Source organism: Pantherophis guttatus, chromosome 2 (assembly GCF_059756535.1).
Source record: "Pantherophis guttatus breed Tessera chromosome 2, ASM5975653v1, whole genome shotgun sequence".
Taxonomy (NCBI): Eukaryota; Metazoa; Chordata; class Lepidosauria; order Squamata; family Colubridae; genus Pantherophis; species Pantherophis guttatus.
Genome location: NC_142064.1, coordinates 282,455,759 through 282,476,749, shown reverse-complemented (window position 1 = coordinate 282,476,749; position 20,991 = coordinate 282,455,759). Strand labels below are relative to the sequence as shown.

General features: G+C 40.6%; 1 pseudogene; it reads left to right on the top strand.

Moving 5' to 3' along the window:
- The first annotated feature begins 17,978 nt into the window (after positions 1–17,978).
- Positions 17,979–19,873, top strand: LOC148116042 (vacuolar protein sorting-associated protein 33A pseudogene; annotated as a pseudogene).
- Positions 19,874–20,991: the final 1,118 nt, after the last annotated feature.

Genomic DNA, 20,991 nt, shown 5'->3' with positions numbered 1-20,991 from the left:
ACAGGTGTTTGGATGTTGATCTTCTGGACATTTGGTACATTTGTCTGCATCTGAAAAGAAGGAAGAGTAGAGTCTCCCTTTAACATGTCCTTTAATAAACTGCATTGTTTGGGTAAATTTGTTTTTGGTGTGAATGATTGTGTGTAGGTGAAGTCAATATATTTCTTCATTTCCCTCCAGCTAGAACATCTTAATATTCTTTGTTTTTTACTGTTACCATTTTATCAGTGAACTAGTTGAGAGAGAAGAAGAGAAGAAGAGAAGGAAGGAAGGAAGGAAGGAAGGAAGGAAGGAAGGAAGGAAGGAAGGAAGGCAGTTCCACCATTTTATCTTTTCACTGCTAAATCTCTTGAAAATTGGAGCCCAGCCTTTTGTCAATGCTTTAAGGCACCAATGAGGTTCAGCCAATAGTGGAATGAGGTACATGTGAAGGATTGCTTAATGTTGCTTATGTTAGCTGAAAATGATAAACACTGATTTTGCCATGGAGAAAATAAAGTCAGGTGGAGTAGCCCTTGAACATGAGTTGGATTTGGAGTGAGGACATCAAAATGCATTCCTCATTTTTTTTATTATCAGAAAGAGGAACATCTTCCAATAAGATCAAGAAGGAAGTTTGGCTCAACCCCAACTCATGATTCCTCTCCTCCCCTCCTTTCCCCTCCCCTCCCCTCCCCTCCTCTTCATGGACCATGACTTTGAAAATTGTTTTAAGAGGAGGCTCCAGCAGAAATTCTGCAATGTCAGACTCAGGAAGTATAAACCGAGGAGTCACCAGAAGAAGACCCAAAAAGGCACCACCTGAACATATGGAGCAGTCAAAGGATTATGACATAAGGCTACCAACTCCCCTCCCCAGCAAGTAGAATGAAGAGCCCATCAAAGAAACGCTATGAGTCTCCTATCAACCCTGAAGCTGACCTGACCAGAGCCATCTTGGAGCTTCAGTGCTGCCACACTGGAGCTGGGGGATAGGGAGGGGGGATTAGAGATAGCTGGAGTTTTGTAGCCAAAATAAAATCCTTTCTCTTGGGAACCAAGGACATTCTACCACCTGGCCAGAGGAAGGAGGAGTGATGTCACCAGGCAACTAGACAGTGCCTTGATTGGACCATGTGACTGATTGTTTGGGGTTTGAGGGAAACCTTTTATTTTTAATTAGATGGGAACTATGGGAACCTTCAGAGTCAGTTTTCACCAGATCTGTGACAATATGATAAAGCTATCCTTTGAGGAACGTACCTGCCTCAGAGTTTTGCTTGCTATGGGTGTGTTACTTGGAATAGTGACAACTCCTTTAGCAAAGAAATATATTCTTTGATTAAAGGCAAGTAGCTACAACCTGAAACTCTGGCTGTTCAAAATAGCCATGAGACATGGACACTTGCAAGAATCTGATCGATCCTCCTATAGAAATCCAATCAAAGTTCCATTATTACTCAGGATTTATGATCCTCCCCAAAGTCTCTCCCTTTCTCCTGCTGTCACCCACCTTCCATGGTGGAGATGGTTCCTTCTGCACAAGGACGACAATTGTAGCAGCAGATGGGCTTCCCTTCCTGAGCCACCTTCATGAATCCAGGAGGACAGCTTTCCACACACCTGGAAGGAGGCTGGGGCTGGCCAGCAAGAGGGGGAAAAAAACCTCCATTAAATGAATTATTTTATTTCCTAAAATACATAAAAGGAAACATTTGGGGATCTCCAATTCAAGGTTTAGCTTTGCTAAATTTGAAGACTACAAGAAACTAAGAGCTCCTCAAATTGAGGTGGTTGCTTGCTGTTTGTCTATTTACCTTCTCTTCTAATTTTTCTCCCACTACAATTTTAGATTAAATTCCCAATGTACCTACTGAAAAGAAACTAGAATGGATTTTTGTTTTGACAAAATCAATCACTTTGTCCCATGATATCAATCCAGCTTCCTTGCAGAAGTTTGATGAACAGTTAACTGGAATAGTTAGGGATATTTTTCTCATAGGCACCTGAACATCTAATGGGTAGATGTTTCCTCTCTGGGAGAACTGAGATGACATCCCAAGTTTTTCCCTGCTCCAATTCTGCAATCAACTTGGAAAGACCTTCAGAAAAAACAGAATAAAGTCTTTTCCCCACCTTGTTCAGCATCTCCATCTTTGCAATAGCATTCTGGTTCATGATGAACTTGAAATCCAAGGATCCCACTCTTTCTAGCCTCCCAAGTGTCACTGTGGTAGCAGAGTAATTGGGGAAAATCACCGTGTTCCCAATGTCCAGGTCTGCTACCAGCTTTCCATTCTCATTCAAATATACCCCATTGATGGAATTATTGTAAAACTCAGCAGTTCGAAGGAAAGAATGAAACTGGAGTGGAAGAGAAAATGGGCAATGTTATATAGACACAGAAAGTTCTTTGGTAAGACTCCTCCATCTCAGCTGGCATGAAGGATCTTGAGAGAAATGGAATTATTCCTGTAAAGAATATAGCCTAAGTGATTCCATATTTACCCTTCATATAACCTGAGTTAACCCTAAGCTATTTAGCTGAGTAAGACACTTAGGAAGGGGAAGTATGTATGATGCCTTTTCTGAGGAAATAATGTTTTAGTACATTCTGAGTTGGGTCAGGCTGACCTAAGCTAAATTAAAAGGAAGGAAGATATCCTGTTCCAATAAATTGTCTTAGTTAAGGACATATTGAAAGGGTATTTTTGGAGGGGAAATGCCCCTCCAAAAGAGAATTGTAAGTTGGAACAAATGTTGCTCAGAAAGCCAAAATGTTATGTAACAAGCAAAAAACAATGATAAGCAGGGGCATTTCAATTGTTTTGCTATTTGCCTGAAAATGTATTTAAACCATGTATTTGGAGCTGTAAGACGTTCTCTCTCTTTCATGGGAGAATCCTTTTGCAAAAGCTTATAACACACACACACACACACACACACACACACACACACACACACACACACACACAAACACACATGTATATGTGTATCAAGCTAATGAAGGGAGAAGAACTTGTGGCTCAGAAGGTTAATTCAACTGCCTAACATGCAGGAAGCCCAAGTTCGAATCCTATAAGGGTATGGCTAGCTGATGAAAGCTAAAAAGCTTGAAATAGATCTATACTACCATCTCTTTATTTCTTTATCAGCAAAATATAAATTTGGTACATATATATATATATATATATATCTTTTTATTCGTAGGTTTATATGTATAATACTTTTCTGGTCAGGGTTTTTTCCTACGTAGTTCAAGATGTTTGTATAGCCATATATACTCTCTCTCTCTCTGTGTGTGTAATAAAACTACTTTTTACTTGTTCATGGTCTCCATTTTACTTTTTATGAGGTTTGCTGTTTTTTTAAATCTCACACATCTGTATGAGGAAAATGGAATAAAAATCTTGTTAGAAGGACCAAGAACAACATGGAAAATAAGGAGAGTGAAGGATGTTCTTTATCGCTTCCATTTGTAGTTGTCACTGCAGAGTTTGGAAAACCAATGGGAAGTAACCAAAGCAAAGGATAGATGCAGTATGAAGTATTGAGGTCCAAAATTAAAACCCTAAAGGATATGGAAGTTGTGCTCAACAACACAGATGGGATTTTGCCAATAAAGCCAAAATGAAATCAGATGCCCCACACAGAAACAATGTTATAAAAAAACTGGTTTACAGGTCAATCGGCAGCTAGGAAGAGAATTTTTTTTTTGCTGAGTTTGAGGATGACTGTGGGACCTTTGCTCTACTAGTAAGCTGTGGTTATGAAACTCTGCATTGAGGTGACAGGTGGGCAACTTTTCATGGAGCAGAGACCCCAATTACTTGATGGTGATAGATGATCTCTGGTACCAGTTAAGGTCACCTCCTTCAATTTTATGGAACATCTTTGGAATATTTGTGGAATATTCTTCACTCTTGTTGCTTCCTGACTTTTCCCAGCCCAACCATTCATCTTCTCACCTGACCTTAGCCTGCTTAGCTTCTTGGCCCAAAGAGTCTTCTACTGGGAGTTTTGAGCCGGGGAAGGAAAATCAAAGGGATTCTTAGCAGAGGTGACATTCAGCAGGTTATGAGCAGTTCTGCAGAACCGGTAGCAAAAATTTCGAGTAGTTCGGAGAACCAGTAAATATCTCTGACTGGCCCCACCCACATCTATTCTCTGCCTCCCGAGTCCGAGCTGATCAGGAGGAAATGGGGATTTTGCACCCCTGGAGTGGGGTGGGAATGAAGATTTTACAGTATCCTTGCCCTGCCACACCCACCAAGCCATGCCATGTCCATCAAGCCACGCCCACAGAACCGGTAGTAATAATTTTTGAATCCCACCACTGATTCTTAGCCAAAGAATAAGACCCACTCCGGGGAAAGCCCAGGAAGTGAGAGGATCAGAGGTGTTAAACAGCTTAATATACACAACACACTTTTTAGTGTATGACATTGTAATGGTCCTGCTTGTAAAAAAAAGAGTCAAAGAAGAAAGAGGTGGAAGAAAAATATTTTTACCAAGAATTTTGGAAAAGAAATTAGCAGGGTGAAACAAATTGCAGAAAGGAGAGTGGTGTAAAACTGGAATTTAATATATTTTTTATATTCAGAATACATTATAATTATTGTCAGGTCCTTAGAACTGTAACATAGATTCTCAGATGCGGTGGAGAGCTTTGCAATAGAAAATAAGTACCTGCCACGCCTTCATCTTTGGAGTTTTCACTTTTTTACCAGTTTTAAATGTGTTCCTGGATCTGGATAAATAAGCTGTATTTAAGGCCCTTGCCACAGCCCAGATTGTGTTGTAAATGAAATAGCTGTCCCGAGTCAGGATTGGATCCATCTCCTCTTCCTTGAGAGCTTCCAGGTCTTCTCTCTGCCTGCACTGTATCCAGACTTTCACTGACAAGGCATCATTGGTGTAGGAACACAGGAAGGAGGTCTCTACATAGTATCTCATAAAAGAATAAAGGTTCAAAGGCCTACCATACTTTGCAAATTGATTTTTCTGCATAGGAAAGGAAAATATGCTATGGAAGTATTCGACTGGAAAAAATCGTTTTCCCAAATAAACAGTGAAGTCCCAGCGGATTGTGAATAGCAGGACTTTTCCTCTAGGAGGTTCCATAAGCCTTTCAAATACTAGATTCAGAAGCAGAATTCCTACACTGACTGAACTCAAGTCTGCACCAAAAATAAAGACATTTATCTTTCTCCAACTGAGGAATAAATGCCACTCTATCTTCGCTTCCCGTGAAGTTGGGGAAAAGGTTTGTGATAAAACTGGGCAAATACCATTCCTGACTAGCAGGAAAGTCAATGTCCTCATGAACTGTTGTCCATTCTCAGTCTCTGGAGCAAGGAGACCCACCAAGGTCCACCTGAAATGGAGGACAAGCATCACCATCCCTGGGTAATGGGCTCCTTCGGTTGGGAGCATTGGGTAGAAGAAAGGATTTTCATCACTCACAACCTGTGAGTCAAAACCGTGACTGATCTGAAAAGGAAAAAAATGTTAACTTTATTATTATTATTTTTTTTGAGAGCCCAAATGGAGGAATTGTTTGACTCCTGGTCATTCTGTTTACATTGCCTCTCTTCTCACTTCAATAGCAAAACAAAATAGATGACACACCAGTCGTGGAGCTCGTTAATAAGAACAATGAGTCTGCTTATAGACAGGAAGTACAAGGCATTATATTGTGGTGTAAAGAAAATAATCTTATACTTAACACCAAAAAAACTAAAGAACATAAAATTGACTTCAGGAGGAAGGGAGATGTACATTTACCATTGTACATAAATGGTGAGGAGGTGGAGAGGGTTGGTAGTTTTAAATTTCTGGGCATTTATATCTCAGAGAACCTCTCATGGACTATGAATGTTGACATCCTTGTGAAGAAGGCACAGAATAGGCTGTACTTGCTATTTGAGGAAGTTGCACAACATTCTCAGAGACTCTTCCCATCCTGCTTACAATATTTTTGGACTGTTGCCTTCTGGCAGAAGATACAGAACAATTAAAACTCAGATCACACATTTTCTGAATAGTTTTTATCCCAGAGCTATAATTGCACTCAACAATGAACTAAAGGGCCACCATCAATGAGCTGTTGGACAGCATTACTTGGTCTGCTGTGTGGATGTTTGGGTGGTTTAGGGGTGGGGAATTTTTGGTGGGTGGGAGTGTGTTTGGGGATTGTTATGTGTGTTGGACCTGGTCTTAAGTGAATTTCGTTGTATGGGTATACTGTGTATATATGTACAATGACAATACACTTTATAAATATAAATATAAAAGCACTTACACTTATTTTCCACTTCACTGTGCTTTTACAGCCCTCTCTAAATGGTTTACAGAGTCAGCATATTTCCGCCAACCATCTGGGTCCTCATTTTACCCACCTCGGAAGGATGGAAGGCTGAGTCAACCTTGAGCCTGGTGAGATTGGAACCGCCAAATTGCAGTCAGTCAGCAGTCAGCAGAAATAGCCTGCAGTACTGCCTTCTAACCACTGAGCCACTGCAGCTCTTCAGTGAAGCATTTGGCTATTGCAAATCACCAGCAGAGACGCACAGTCTGCATTATGATTGTATCAGAGAGTGGATTGTCTGCTGGGATCCTTCTCTACCATTTGATAGAACCTTCATCCTTACTTCATACAATTCCTATAATAGAACTTTGCTCTTCATTTAGAAGAGAGGATGTCTGACTGTAAATTGCATGTCTAAAAATGGTCTTCCCAACAAAGACACACCTGTGGGATTTTGTAGGTTCCCAACATGGTTAAAATCTGGATGGAGATGTCAGTACCAGCTGCTTCGAGGACAGCCACGGTGTTTCTCTGCCTTCCACAGCTGTAGTTGGGAACATTGGCCTCCCCCTCCGAAAGCAGGTCCAGCAAACCCTCCGAGGTCATTTGTGGTATGAAATAATTGTCATAGACGTTGTATCCCAGGGTGACATTGAACAAAATGTTGGGATTCTTGTCGATTGCTTGTATTGCGAAAAGGAAGGATAACATTTTCCAGTACTCTGTTCTTGGTCTCCTGAAAATATGAACGTATCAGGACATAATCAGTAGAAGCAACATTTTATTTAACTGGTAAATTTAACAATTGTATTTTTAATCCACCTAAGGCTCAGAAGTTTGGAGTCATTTTAAAATCCCCCACCCCACCCCAAAAACATTTCACCTATCAAATAAAACTTCTGGGATACTTTCCATTTTTCTTTTATTTTTGGATACCAAATGCATATTATTTCTGAGTTAGTCTAATAATTCTTAGCTTTCTAATTCTTTTTTAAATTTGTATTTATAAAGAATTGTTTAAGAAAATGAAATATTAATCAAAATTAAAAAGGAATGAAAAAATAGAGAAAGGAAGAAAAGGTCCAAAAAATTAAAAAAAAAAAAGAAAAAAATCTGATTCCCCACCTTCTTTTCAACACATAATTTTTCATTTCTGCAAATTCTACATTTTTCACCACGTAGTCCTCCACTGTTAGGATTCCATGATTCTTCCATTATTGAGCATACAATAATCTTGCCACAGTTGCCATATATAAACTCTATGAACGTTATGTACCATATTTTTTGTACTATAAAATGCACTTTTCCCTTCCAAAAAAGTGGGTGGAAATGTCTGTGTGTCTCATAGAGCAAATGTTGCTGAAGCCTCACCCACTCGCTGGCCCCCAAGCTTCGGCCTCTGCCTCCCAGCAATTTGCCTCCTTGCAGCAAACAGAAAACAGCCTAGTCAGCTTCAGCATACCCTGATTCAGCACGAGCAGCTGACTGGATGTTGGATCGGCCTCCCAGAATACTGCCGATCAGCTGTTCCAGGTTATGAGGATCACCACTGCTCATCGCCACTGTCGCCACCCATCACCACAGCTGCCTCTCACCACCTCTGTGTGCCCCATTTTCGTCCTCCATGAGCCTCATTTTTTGCCTCAGCGCATCCTGTTTTTGGCCCGTTCCAGAGGGAAGGATTGCAGATTGTTTTCCTGCCTAAAAGTTAGGTGCGTCTTAGATTCCAGAGCATTTTATAATGCAAAAAATACTGTAATTCTTTGCTCAGGAGTCCCATTAAAAAAGAATTCTGGTTTCTTCACAATTTTTAGCCTTTCTAATTCTTTGCATTGTTGTGTTAATTTGATATAAAATTTCTGAGCTTTCTCACATGTCTACCCTGCATGATAAAATGTTTCCCCATTCTTTTCACAATTCTTGCTTTGCTTTGAAATGTGTTTACACATCTTTGATAATTTATCTGATGTCCTATACCAAGAATACATCATTTTATTTCAAAAAAAAAAAAAACTTAACTTATGACAGAACATAAACCGAACGCCAGTTACCCAAATCCTCTGCATCTCTATTTAATATCCAAGTTTAATAGTGCATTTAGTCATGCAAATTGAGCCTCTTCATCTTCTCTTTCAAATCCTTAAAACTTTATACATTTTTGTTATTATATGTTCACCATTTGTACATAATTCAGTTTCAAATTCAGTTTTGGCTTATTCTTCATATTGTCCTTATTCTTGCTATTGTATTAAGATTTCAGACTGACTTTCAATTTCTTTCTATCCATTTGCCTATTTATCTTCTCCAATAATTAATAATTGGAAGTGTCACCTATTATTCCACATGAAATATAGAATCATTGAAGGACACATACAGACAGATATACCCAAAATGACACATAAAATGAGCAACTATCACTGTTAACAAGTGCAGTAAGTGCTAAATTTTTGGAGGTTTTTAGATGGCCTATATCTAAACTTAGCTTAGCCATTGAGAGTTAGCTGACAAATAACTCATTGTACGATTGGGATGCTGGCATCCACGCAAATGAGATTCACACATTTAAGAAAAGTCAATTCTGAACTGGGATCCATTCATTTAATTGGTGGTACAGAATAGAATTGTCAAGCATTTATCATTTTTACCTCAGAGAAAATTCAATATTTCTACATTTTCCTACCCATTGGGCATGAGAGTGGTAGAAGAGAAGAACTATCCTCTCTTCTCCATCCTCCGTCCAACTCTGCTGAGAGAATGTCAAGAAAAGCAAATGCTTCTTCTTCAAAGTCAAGAAAGAAGAAGATCTCAACTGATTATTTATTTGAGCATTTCAAATCAGGATCATCAGCTGAAAAGGATGAGCCAAGAATGAAATGAGACAGAAAGAGAGAAAAACTAGCAGATCAAGGACCCAGTTTGTGGGGGCAATAAGCTGACTTTGTATAGATATACAAAAGTATGAAGGCTATTGTTTAACGCATTGTAAGCCGCCCTGAGTCTCCGGAGAAGGGCGGCATATATATCAAATAAAAAAAAAATCAAAGAGATGATTCATTGTAAGAGAGGCAGCTGAAATTTTAGAATTCAGGGTGGAACGGAGAGGCTCTAATTCTGTGCACAAAATTTGACGTACAGAGATTGAGTCAAAGGAGATTTGTTGAAGCTTAATGGTAGAAATTTCATCCTCATTGCAGACACAATGCCACCAATGAGAAACTCTCCTGGCTTGTAATAGTTCTCTGGATGCACCTCGTCCCTCTTCAGAGTCAGGAGGCATTTGCCTCTGAGACTTGCCAAAACTTCCTGGGGCAGCAGAAGCAGGAGAAGCAGCAACATGACTTTTGTTCCTGATGGAATCTCCAGCCTTGCTTTGAAGACACAGTGATAGGAAGAGGTGGAAGAAACCAAAGTCCTCTTCCAAGACAGAAGCTCCAAAGGTTTCCTAATCCTGACAGAGTCTATACAAGCCTACATATCTGCAGCCCCTGCCTGTCATAAAAGGTTTCAAGGTTCTCTATTTCTTCAGGGCCATTTATGCCTCCAGGATTTTCCAGTGCAAACAGATCAGCCAACAAGGTGTTGATATGATGTCAAAGTGGAAGCCTGTTATGGCTGTGTTTGTGTGATATCTGAAAGCAATCCAAAATGTCTTTTGAGATTTAGCACCAAGAGAATCAATAAATCTCTATGATTTGGATAATGGCAACAAGAATAGACATCATCTCTCTAAACTCTGAGTGAGTCAACAGGCAGGTGCCCAATGGGAGAAATCACAAATGGGGTGAAACTCTGAAAATGTTCCCAGAAGTGAGACAGGAGAACTTTCTCCCAAACATCTCATTCCTACCATTGCATCATTATTACAGCATTACAGCATTACAGCATCATGGCAGCTGCTCAGCTCTTAAAGTATTTCCCTGAAACATCCCTTAGAAAAACTCTCCATACATTCCAGTCTCAAGAGAGAATTTTGGCTTGAGTGTGAAATGTTAATCCTCAATATGGATACAGCTGATTCTGGTTTGCCTTTGTTAAGAGATGGGTCTTCTCTCTTACACAGTTCCAGATCATGACAAAATCCCTGAAAATCACTTTTAGTCATTATAGTCAACAATAGTTTGACTTTGGGTTCGACTGTTGGGACATTTCAATTCTGAAAAAAACTAGACATTTTTCTACATTGGTGAAAAGCCATTATTTGTTTGTAAAGGTGGAACTAAATAATAGAATAAAGCGGATGTTTGTCGGGGACCAGTGTGTAAAGAGAGAGAGAAAATACAGCAAAATATTGACATGTTTAGAGATAGATCAATAAATAGGTAGAATTAGGATAGCATAACTTTTTTAGATATAAAACATATAGATCCTGTTCAACTGATCTAGACAAGTAAATCTAATGAAATCCACCAACTTTAAAACTTTTATAATCTGTTTGATACTCTATAGTCCTTGTGTCAGTCCTGAAGCTGACCTGACCGAGGCCATTTTTGAGGCTTCAGTGTTGCCACGTAAATGTGTGTGAAGAATTCATCAGAAAGTGGAAATGTGTTAAGTGAAAAACTTTTTGGCATCCAACATGACCCAGGGTAGGGAAAGCACAGTGACATTCTTAGCATCCCCTCTATGAAACCATATCATTCTGTTGGACCAGAAAGCAGCCCTTCCCTCTGGCATCCCCTGCCTTGGGGAAGAGCCTCCCTGGAGATCTAGATGGCCCCAACTACCTCAAGATTAGGTCTATTGCTGTTATTGGTGTTGATGTATCTTTAGTGATTGATCGATTGATCGATCGATTGATTGATTCCTGGCATGAACTGGTACCAAACTGGTTTGCACTCCTTCAACTGTTATTCCCCCTTCCCAGATTCCCACCATAGAAGCATACAGGTTTATTGCCCATCTGTCCCCCTCCCTCCCCCCATCCTTTGAGGACAGGATTGCAGTGAAACAATTGCTTCATTGGAGAATGTGACTGATGACACACCTTGGAGGGAGGGGGAAACAGGGTCAGAGCTGGAAAATAAATTAAGTGAGGTCAGAATTGGCTTCACTTAGAATATGCCGACATGAAGCTCCTAATAAATAACTGGATTCCTTTTGAAGTTTGGCTTGAGGGCCATGATTTAATTAAGGCATCGATTGGAAACCTGACACTAGGTCACAAAGTTCTTCTGTATACTCAGCCACTCCCCTCTGACCCACTCCGAGGGTGATCATCCACTGCGCTGCAGCCCCTTCTAGGTCCCTGGTGACACTTCTGACCTTGGCACCTTCAGTGGTTATCTCCAGATGATACTCCTGCACGTAGGTCCAAACCTGGGGCAGGAAGAACCCCAGTTGCTGGGAATGTCAAATAAAGCTCTGAGGCCTGAGGTTCCTCAAAGTTCTAATTTATTAAAGATGTCATGTTGGCACATCTGGGAAAACCCGAATCTGAAAGCTTCCAGATTTTCCACACCCAGCTGATAGTTCACACCCACAAGTTCGTCACATTGTACAATCAACTCTTCACACTCCACCGGATACAATCTTCATGCAGTCTCCAGCAGGCACAGGCAAAAGTCCTTGAATACGGAATGTTGTACCGCTCCAACAACAGCCCTCTCCCAATTTCCCCAGCTAAAATATGTGGCAGTTAAGAAGCAAAAAATAAAATTGTCTTCCAAAACTGACAGGGGATTCCTGTTAAACTTCACACACAGCTGTTGTGTCTTGTGGGTGTCCTCCTCCCTGGGGCTATAACTGCAGAGGGGGTGATACAGGGGGCAGCTCCTGGTGCTGGACCAGGAGTGGTCACAGCTGCCATTGGGCTTGCTGAGGGGCCGGCAGTGGTGGTGGATGTTATTACTCAGGCTCCCATTGCGGCTGGAGGTCATCAGGTTGCATGACTTGGGCCTGGTGTTCACACACCTTGACATTCTTGAAAGCCCCCTGCATGAACTTTACGGCTTCCTCTGTCATCCAGTCAGCTTTGTCTAACTCTTCACCCTCTTCTTTTTCCTCCTCCAGTTCCACCAGCTCCACCCATTGTTCCTGCCCACAACTGCCACAGCTTCCATGAGTGAAAATCATCACCATGGGCTTCCCCTCCATTCCTCCTTTTGCCTGATGCCCAGAGACCATCTGGATCTCAGCAGATTTCCACAGCTTTCTGCCTCCCCTGTCCATTCAGAGAGATCCAGTCCTGAAGGAGGCCTCTTCAAAGCCTCCCCCACCATTCAATCTCCTCCTGATTGCTCCCTTGAGGCAATATCATGTGCATGGTCCCCACAGTAGAGATGATGTCCTCTCTGGGTTGACCAAAATATCAGATTCTGCCTAATGTCAGACCTGGCCCAGTGTGATCCCTTAGGAAAGTAAAACCCTCAAGTCCATTTGTCTGCAATGAAAATAACTTTTATTTAAAAATGCTGGCTGCAGTAAAGTCAGGAGGAATCTGATGTTCCCATGAAACAATACAAAAAACAAACCCTTAGTTTCCCACCCTTCCCCCATGTCTAGTCGGTCTTTAGCCAATCGGATATCACTGAGATGTTTTGGGAAATGCTGAAGTGTTTGGGCTGGTGAAATTCCACACTCAGGGTGAACGACCTTGAAGATGCCTGGCACGAACTGCTTTGCATTCCTTCAACTGTCATTCCTCCCTCCCAAATTCCTACCATAGAAGCATATAGGTTTATTACCCAACTGCCCTGCTCCAAATCCCAATTCTTTGATGGCGGGACACTTGTGAGGTGTCAATCCAATGATGGAGGATCTCACAAAACCAATGGAATAGCTTGCCTCCAGAAGTTGTGGGTGCTCCAGCACTAGAGGCTCTAAAAAAGTTACTAGACAATCATTTGTCTCAAATAGTATAGGGTCTCCTGCTCGAGCAGGGGGCTGAACTAGAAGACCTCTAAGGTTCTTTCCAACTCTATTGTTCTATGTTCTGTGTCAAACAGAGGCAAATGAAACATATAAATCAACAACAAATTGCAATCAATAATTAATTGTCACAAGTCTAAGAAACAATTTCATTATTACTTCCCTACTTTTATCATTAGATGTTCCTTAATGTTTAGATCTGGTCTCATGATAATAATGTAGCACTTGGGGAAGAAGATGCATCCCAGAAGCCCAGCACTGGAGGCCAAGATGGAGAAGATCTGCACAGCCACCATGGACTTTCCTTTGGTGCTCAGGTAGGTGGGCAGGAAAGAGACCCAGACACTGCAGAAGACCAGCATGCTGAAGGTGATTAGCTTGGCTTCATTGAAGGCCCCAGGCAGGTTCCTGGCCACGAAAGCCATCGTGAAGCAAACAGCAGCTAGGAAACCCATGTAGCCGAGGACAACATAAAACATGGTAACAGAACCTTCATTGCATTGAAGGATGATTTCTCCAGGCTGGGAGTGCATGTCGGAATCAGGGAATGGGGGAGAAACTATCAGCCATATGACACAGATGAAAATTTGAACACTAGAACAAGACAGGATGATGGAGTTGGTCAAGCTCTTCCCCAACCATCTTCTCACCCTGTTTCCTGGTTTTGAGGCCAAGAAGGCCAGCACCACCGTGACTGTTTTGGACAACACAGAAGACACAGCTACTGAGAAGACGATGCTGAACACCGTTTGTCGGAGAAGACAGGTGGCTTTCCTTGGCTGGCCGATGAAGAGAAAGGAGGACAAAAAACAGAGCAGGAGGGAGATCAGGAGGATGAAGGAGAGGTCTCGGTTGTTGGCTTTGACAATGGGAGTTTCTAAATATTTAAGGAATATGATTAAAACAAGGCTTGTGGTTAGGAACAAGAGTAGAGCAAAGAACACAAGGATTATGCCCAGATGTTCTTCATAAGATAGGAAGGTTATTCTTTTTGGGATACACCGGACTCTGTTCTTAGTTGGATATTGTTCATCTACACATTTGGTGCATTTTTCAGTATCTGAGAAAACAAAGTAACATTTCTTTCATAATCTTTGAAATTTCGAGAAAACCTTTAGATGAGATTTGATACTGAGAGACAGGAAAGCCTCATTAAATTGTACTGTATATACATTCATTCCAGCAAAAAATTCCCCAATATATACAGTACAACTATTAAAAAAAACAAAAACAAAAACAACAAAATAAAATTGTAAGAAGAAATATCTGGTGCCACAAACTGCCTTCTCTGAGCTAATCCACCAGATTCTTATCTCTCACTGATCTTATCATGAGTTCTTTGTTTTTATTGATTTATTATATTATTATTATTTTATCTTTTGTGAGATGATGGACATGTGTTTAACCCAAGAATGTTTAAACTCCGTTAATGATGATTGACCCAACAACCATGATCTCAATAAACTGCTCTAAAAAGTTTGGACACAGGATAAAAGTTGTCTAACATGGTTGGATCCATGGAATTCCTCTTGAGAAGGGTTGCAACACTGCCTACTTCAGGGGAGATTGTACAGACCTTTTTAGTAAAAAAATCATTAACTATCCTGAAATTGAGAGTATCTCCAGACTATGAGGGTCTCTACAAATCCCTTAAAATGTGATATTTTCCAATAGTCCTGGAGATCCCCTGACAACAGAGCCCTGTGTGCTGGTTGCATGGTAGGTAGCATCTAGATGTACTCCTCCCTTGCTTTCTTAGCCTTTAGTTCTCAGTGTTTAAATTTTTAATTTGTGATTTAATCGTGTGCCACCAAAAGCCCCTATGTGTGAAATAGACAACCATATAAACTTGAAAAGAAAGAGATCTTAAGGAAGATTAATTAATGAAGGAATTCCAGAAGGGGAACTGAGTTTGTTATCTGCCAAGGCTTTTTACCCAATAAAAATGAGAAGATGAAGCGATATATTTCCATCCTTTCTAAATTTGGCAACAATTTTAAAGAGAGAATGAATTCAACATTGGTATCTATTTGTAGATTGGTCTTTTATTAGTTCTCCTTCTCCCCCTCCTTTCTCTTGCTTTTAATCCCAGCACTGTATGTTAGTATTTTTTTCTTTTCAGAACTACAAATATATTCCTTTTTTTTGTTGGTGTTATAACAGTTTTTATCTCAATATTTAACAACAACACAAATTGAAAAGATAAGAAAAGGTGGGAAGGAAATATCCACTTGATGGATGAATTCAGAAGGTTTCCCTATGGTGCCACTGACCTTCCTGAGTGGAGATGGTCCCCTCTGGACAAGGAACGCAGTCATAGCAGCAAAATGGCTCTCCTTCTCGAGCCTTCTTCACAAATCCAGGCTGACATTTTTCCACACATTTGGACTGAGGCAGAGACTGAGAAGAGAAAGAAAAAATGACAAAGGAAAGATGTTACACTCACCATCTATGTAACATGGAGGTAGATAGGAACATTAGCAAAGTAGTCTCTGGGATTCAGATAGAAAAATATGAAATCTCTGATTACTTCCAATGCCAAAACCTAAGTAATATTTCCCTTGAAATTGTCCCTTATTACTTCTGATATCAGGATTTTTTTGCGTCAAAGTCATATTTCTGTACTTCAGTTTTCAGACCATTATTGTGTGAGATGGGAGAGCAAATAAATTGAATCAATCAATGAATAAATAAGCTCACATCAGACCAGGCATTATTATTTCGTGTGAACTGAATGCCTTGGACCTCCTTCCTAAATTCTACTATCCTAGTAGGGTTAAAGAGAGACATGTATAACTATGGTCTCAGCTGATTAAAAACATTGCAGACTCTAGGCCTGCAATTTTGGGAGTTTCCTGACTCCAAACAGGTCAAGATGAAGCTTATTTCCCATTGGGACCAAGTGGAGTTCCATCCAGTCTTGATTACATTTTATCAGATTGAGACCAAAGTTGAACTCAGGCTCTGGTCAACAGAATTGCCTTCAACTTTGATATTTGAAGACAAGAAATTAGTGTACCTGAAGCTCTTAATATCAAAATCCTCAGTATATGAGGCCCTCTGTCACCGGTTTTATGGTGATAAAGAAGAGACATGAAATGGCAATGATTATTGTCCTAAATAATAATCATTCCAAATCTCATTTTGGATATAGCTGAATCAGCTTACAACAGTATTCAGCATTATAACATCAAAAGGATACCTTGGTCAATAGAAGAGAAGCCTCCCTATTTTCTAAGAAAATTATAAAAGTTTTACTGCACACATTCAATTCTCAGTGAAGGTTATCCCCCATTTTGACTAGATTTAGCCCACTTGAAAAGGGTCCTAATTCTTTGGGAAAATGAAAAAAACACATCACTATTTTCCCCACCTTGTTGAGCAACTTTAGCTGTGACAAAGCATCTTGGTTGATTATCAGTTGCTGCCTTTCAAAACTCCCCAATTCCTTGTTAATGGGATCCTCCTTGAGGAGAACTACCCTACTGTTGATCTTCAGATCTGCTGCTACCTCTCCATTTTGATCCAAGTACACTTTCAGCAGGGAAAGATTGAACAATTCCTTCTTCTTTAGAAATGGATGGAACTAGAATGGAAACATCCAGGAACTTTAAAAGCAGAAATCTTGTTTTGTTATCTCTTTTTACATTTGAATCTTTCTTCTATGGTTGTTTAACTTGCAAATATTGTGAGTTGGCATGTGGCCACTATCTTTAAAACTCAGGAACAAAGGTTCAGTAATAATTCTCAATCATACAGTATATTGACAAAAAGTATAGTGAGAAGATATAATTGGCAAAAATTGTCAATTACAAGAAACATTTTAGGAAAGGTCATAAATCAATTGAAGAAAACCCCCAAATATCAAGAGCATTCATAAACTCTTTGGAAACAAGAGGGTGATTATCAGAAAGCAAGGATTTGTTAAGAAGAAAGTTGCAAGACTAAGACAGGAAAATGACCAGATGAACTAATTCTATTTTACTGCAAGACAATATTAACAGAATCTTGCAAGTATGAAAATACAAATCTTTCACCATCTCTTTTTACAGTCTAAACATTTGGGAGGACCTTCTCTGAATTTCTTTCTCTCCCTGTAACACAGATGCTGCTTCATCCTCCCCTCCCCATCTTATCTGATCCTTCCCTGCATCTCTTTCTCTAGTCCTCCAAACTAATTCCTACATATCCCACTTCCTTAATGGATTGTGTGAATGCTGGTGGTAGAACTTGTTTTCAGCAAAGAATTAACAAAATGATTCATGATGTGATGAATGGGGATCTAGTTAATTGATTGCTAGATGGCATGATAATTAAATGGATACAACTGTCTTAAAACTTGTATTCAAATAAATTTTAATCTTAATGATAAAATTGGAAATTATGAACAAGTGTATTTTCATTGATAAAAGAAATAGATAAATCATGTTTTTGTGATGCAAATATTATAATAATGCTTATACAAAGTTATTTTGATCTCCTTAAAAAAAATTCCAGCTTCCAGAAAATAAAAATATGATTTTGTGATAGAGAGAAGTGCATAAGTAAAATCCATTTGGAAATGAACTAATTTTTAGCATCTAGTACTCGATAGATGACTGTATCTTTGTGATTTTTCTCACATTGTTTTATATAGATAATGGTTACTTATTATAATAAAGTAGCAGTAATCTTTTAATGATACGATAATATCCATATTATTAATTTGGCGATAATGCTATTAATGATCCAGTGGAATCATTTCATGTCCTCTTGTAGAAAACACACTTAGAGAAGACATTGCAGAAAAATATCCATCAGCTTTGAGTGCAGCGCAGCAGCCATGGTGGCTCACCTCAGCTCGGGCCACGTCCCATTGACGGTGCTGCGGGAAGCCAGGCGGAGGGAGCTGCGCGCCTTCCTCGACAAATGCACCAGATCCAAGGCCATTATGTGGGATGAGTATGTTACTGGGCCCTTTGGATTGATTGTGCAATATTCTCTTCTGAAGGAACATGAGGTGGAGAAAATGTTCACCCTCAAAGGGGGTCACCTTCCACCGGCTAATGTCAAGAACATTATTTTCTTTGTCAGGCCCAGGTTAGAATTCATGAACATAATTGCAGACAATGTGTTCAGTGAAGACAAAATCCGCTGTCCGCAGCGGGATTTCTACATCTTGTTTGTTCCGCATCACAGTTTGTTGTGCAAACAGCGCCTCAAAGAACTGGGTGTGTTGCACTGTTTTATTCACCGAGAGGAATGCAGCCTGGACCTCCTCATTCCCTTTGACAGCGACCTCTTGTCCATGGAGTCAGAAAACGCCTTTAAGAAGTGTTACCTAGAAAATGACCAGACCTGCCTCTACCATGCTGTGAAAGGACTCATGATGCTCCAGGCTCTCTATGGAACCATCCCACTCATCTTTGGAAAAGAAGAGTGCGCATGGCATGTGGCAAACATGATGATCTGCATGAAAAGGGATTTTTCGGGGATCCAGAACACCATCCTGCCCATCTTCGATACCCTTCTGCTGCTGGATCACAACGTGGATTTGGTCTCTCCTCTGGCTACCCAACTGACTTATGAGGGCCTAATTGATGAAATATATAGAATTCAGAACACCTACATAAAACTTCCCCCTGAAAAATTTAACCCAAGAAGCAGGGGGAGGCTGTGAAGGAGCTCCCCACCGAGGCCAAGAAGCTGCAGCTGAACTCCGCGGAGAAGCTGTACACGGAGATCTGCAACAAGAACCTCAATGCTGTGGGCAGCGTCTTGAGCAAGAAAGCCAAAATCATTTCAGCTGCTTTTGAGGAAAGGCACCACACCAAAACCGTGGGGGAGATCAAGCAGTTTGTCTCACAGTTGCCGCACATGCAGGCTGCCAGAAGCTCTTTGGGGAACCATACCTCCATCGCGGAGCTCGTGAAAGACATCACCACCTCTGAAGACTTCTTCGATAATTTAACCGTGGAGCAAGAATTTATGTCCGGGATAGATACCGATAAGGTCAACAGCTACATAGAAGATTGCATTGCCCGAAAGTATCCTTTGATTAAGATACTGAGGCTCATTTGCCTGCAGTCAGTGTGCAACAGCAGCTTAAAGCAGAAGGTGCTGGATCATTACAAGAGAGAAATTCTCCAGACTTATGGCTACAAACACATCTTGACCTTGAATAGCCTAGAAAAGGCTGGACTTTTGAAGCCCTGGCTGGGCAGTCGGAACAACTACCCAACCATCTGGAAAACTTTGCATCTGTGTATGGACAACATCAAAGAGCAGAACCCAAATTATATCTCTTACGTCTACAGTGGTTATACGCCTCTAAGCGTTCTCCTGGCAGAGTTGCTTGTCCGGCCAGGTTGACGAAGCATTGAAGAAATCTTAAAAATACTTCCTGGTCCACATTTTGAAGAGAGGCAGCAGCTGCCAACTGGGCTTCAGAAAAAGCACCAGCATGGAGAAAACCATGTCACTCTCGTCTTCTTTCTGGGAGGCATGACCTACGCCAAAATCGCAGCCCTCCTGTTCCTCTCTCACATGGAAGACGGGGGCACTGAATACGTCATCGCCACCACCAAACTGATTAATGGAACAAGCTGAATCAAGTCCCTGATGGAGAAGCTGGAGCCCCCACCCTTTTAGGAAGGACAGACCGAGCAGGACTCGATTGAGATGGGACCGTGAGACTCGCGAGAAACGGATGACTTCGGAAGAGAGGACTTGCCAATTGAAAAGGAAGACAGTTTCTCAGCTGCTTTCTAAAAAAATATGGATCAAGAAGGAAAGCTCAGCCTGGCAATCTGCATTTTGGTTTGCTCCCTTGCGTCATTCACAATGGTCACTCCCGGACTTTTTCTTACGGTTTCTAAATCCCTTCTTCCTTAGTGTATATTCCACAATCTTTCAGGATGTTTTTTCCTAATATTTCCTCCTCCTTCCCATTCTGTAGTTAGCTTGGTTTTCTTACTTCGGTCCACTGATATTCTTCATTTTTCTCTCCAGGCAGTTCATCATGTTGGTGGATTGTAATCTAGCCACTTTCCATCTTCGGCTGCTATTCTAAAGCTTGAAAGTCTGCAAATCTGTAACAGAATCTGCCCCTTACGTGATACAGCTCTACCCCAATCCTATTTTCATGGAATTCGCTTCCTCGATTTGTTTCTAGCAGGTTTCAATCCTGGAAATACTGTTTTGCTGCCAATTTTGAAAAATCCTGCTCTCTTTTTCCCCCCATGAATACCTCCTAAATGCTTACAAGCCCCCAATGTTTATTTTTATTTTATTAATTAAATTAAAAATATTGAACCAAACTCATTTGCACTGAACATTATTGTGAATAGTGGGAGAAGAGGCTACTGTTTAATCAAACCTCATTCAGTTGCAAACGAACAAGCATGTTTAAAAAAGTGCTGGAATAATACCTTTGAAGTCTGAGAAGATAAATGTTATAAAGACGCCAACGCAGGCATTTTTCAGCCAAATATGAATATATATATATATTCATCAGCTTTAAGCAAAAACAAAGAAGGCAAGGAAGAGATCAGAGGAACCTCTTTTAGCCTTGAGGAAAGACAAGGAAAAGAGCCATTTCAGTTTACAGGAGCTGAAAATCAGATGGAGTCTAGGAACATTTTTTTGAATATAGAAAATGGTTGTAGAAGGGAAGATGCAATGCTCTTCCAATAAGTACGAGATGTTGTACAGAAGCTTAAGATCTTAAACAAACAAGCTCTGAGAGCCCCAAAGACCCTGAAAAGGAATTTAGTTTGATGGATCCTTGATGGGACCCCATACCTTCCACGGTTGCAGCCTTGGAGCCCCCAGCCTCTCTTCTCCCTTCTCCCTTC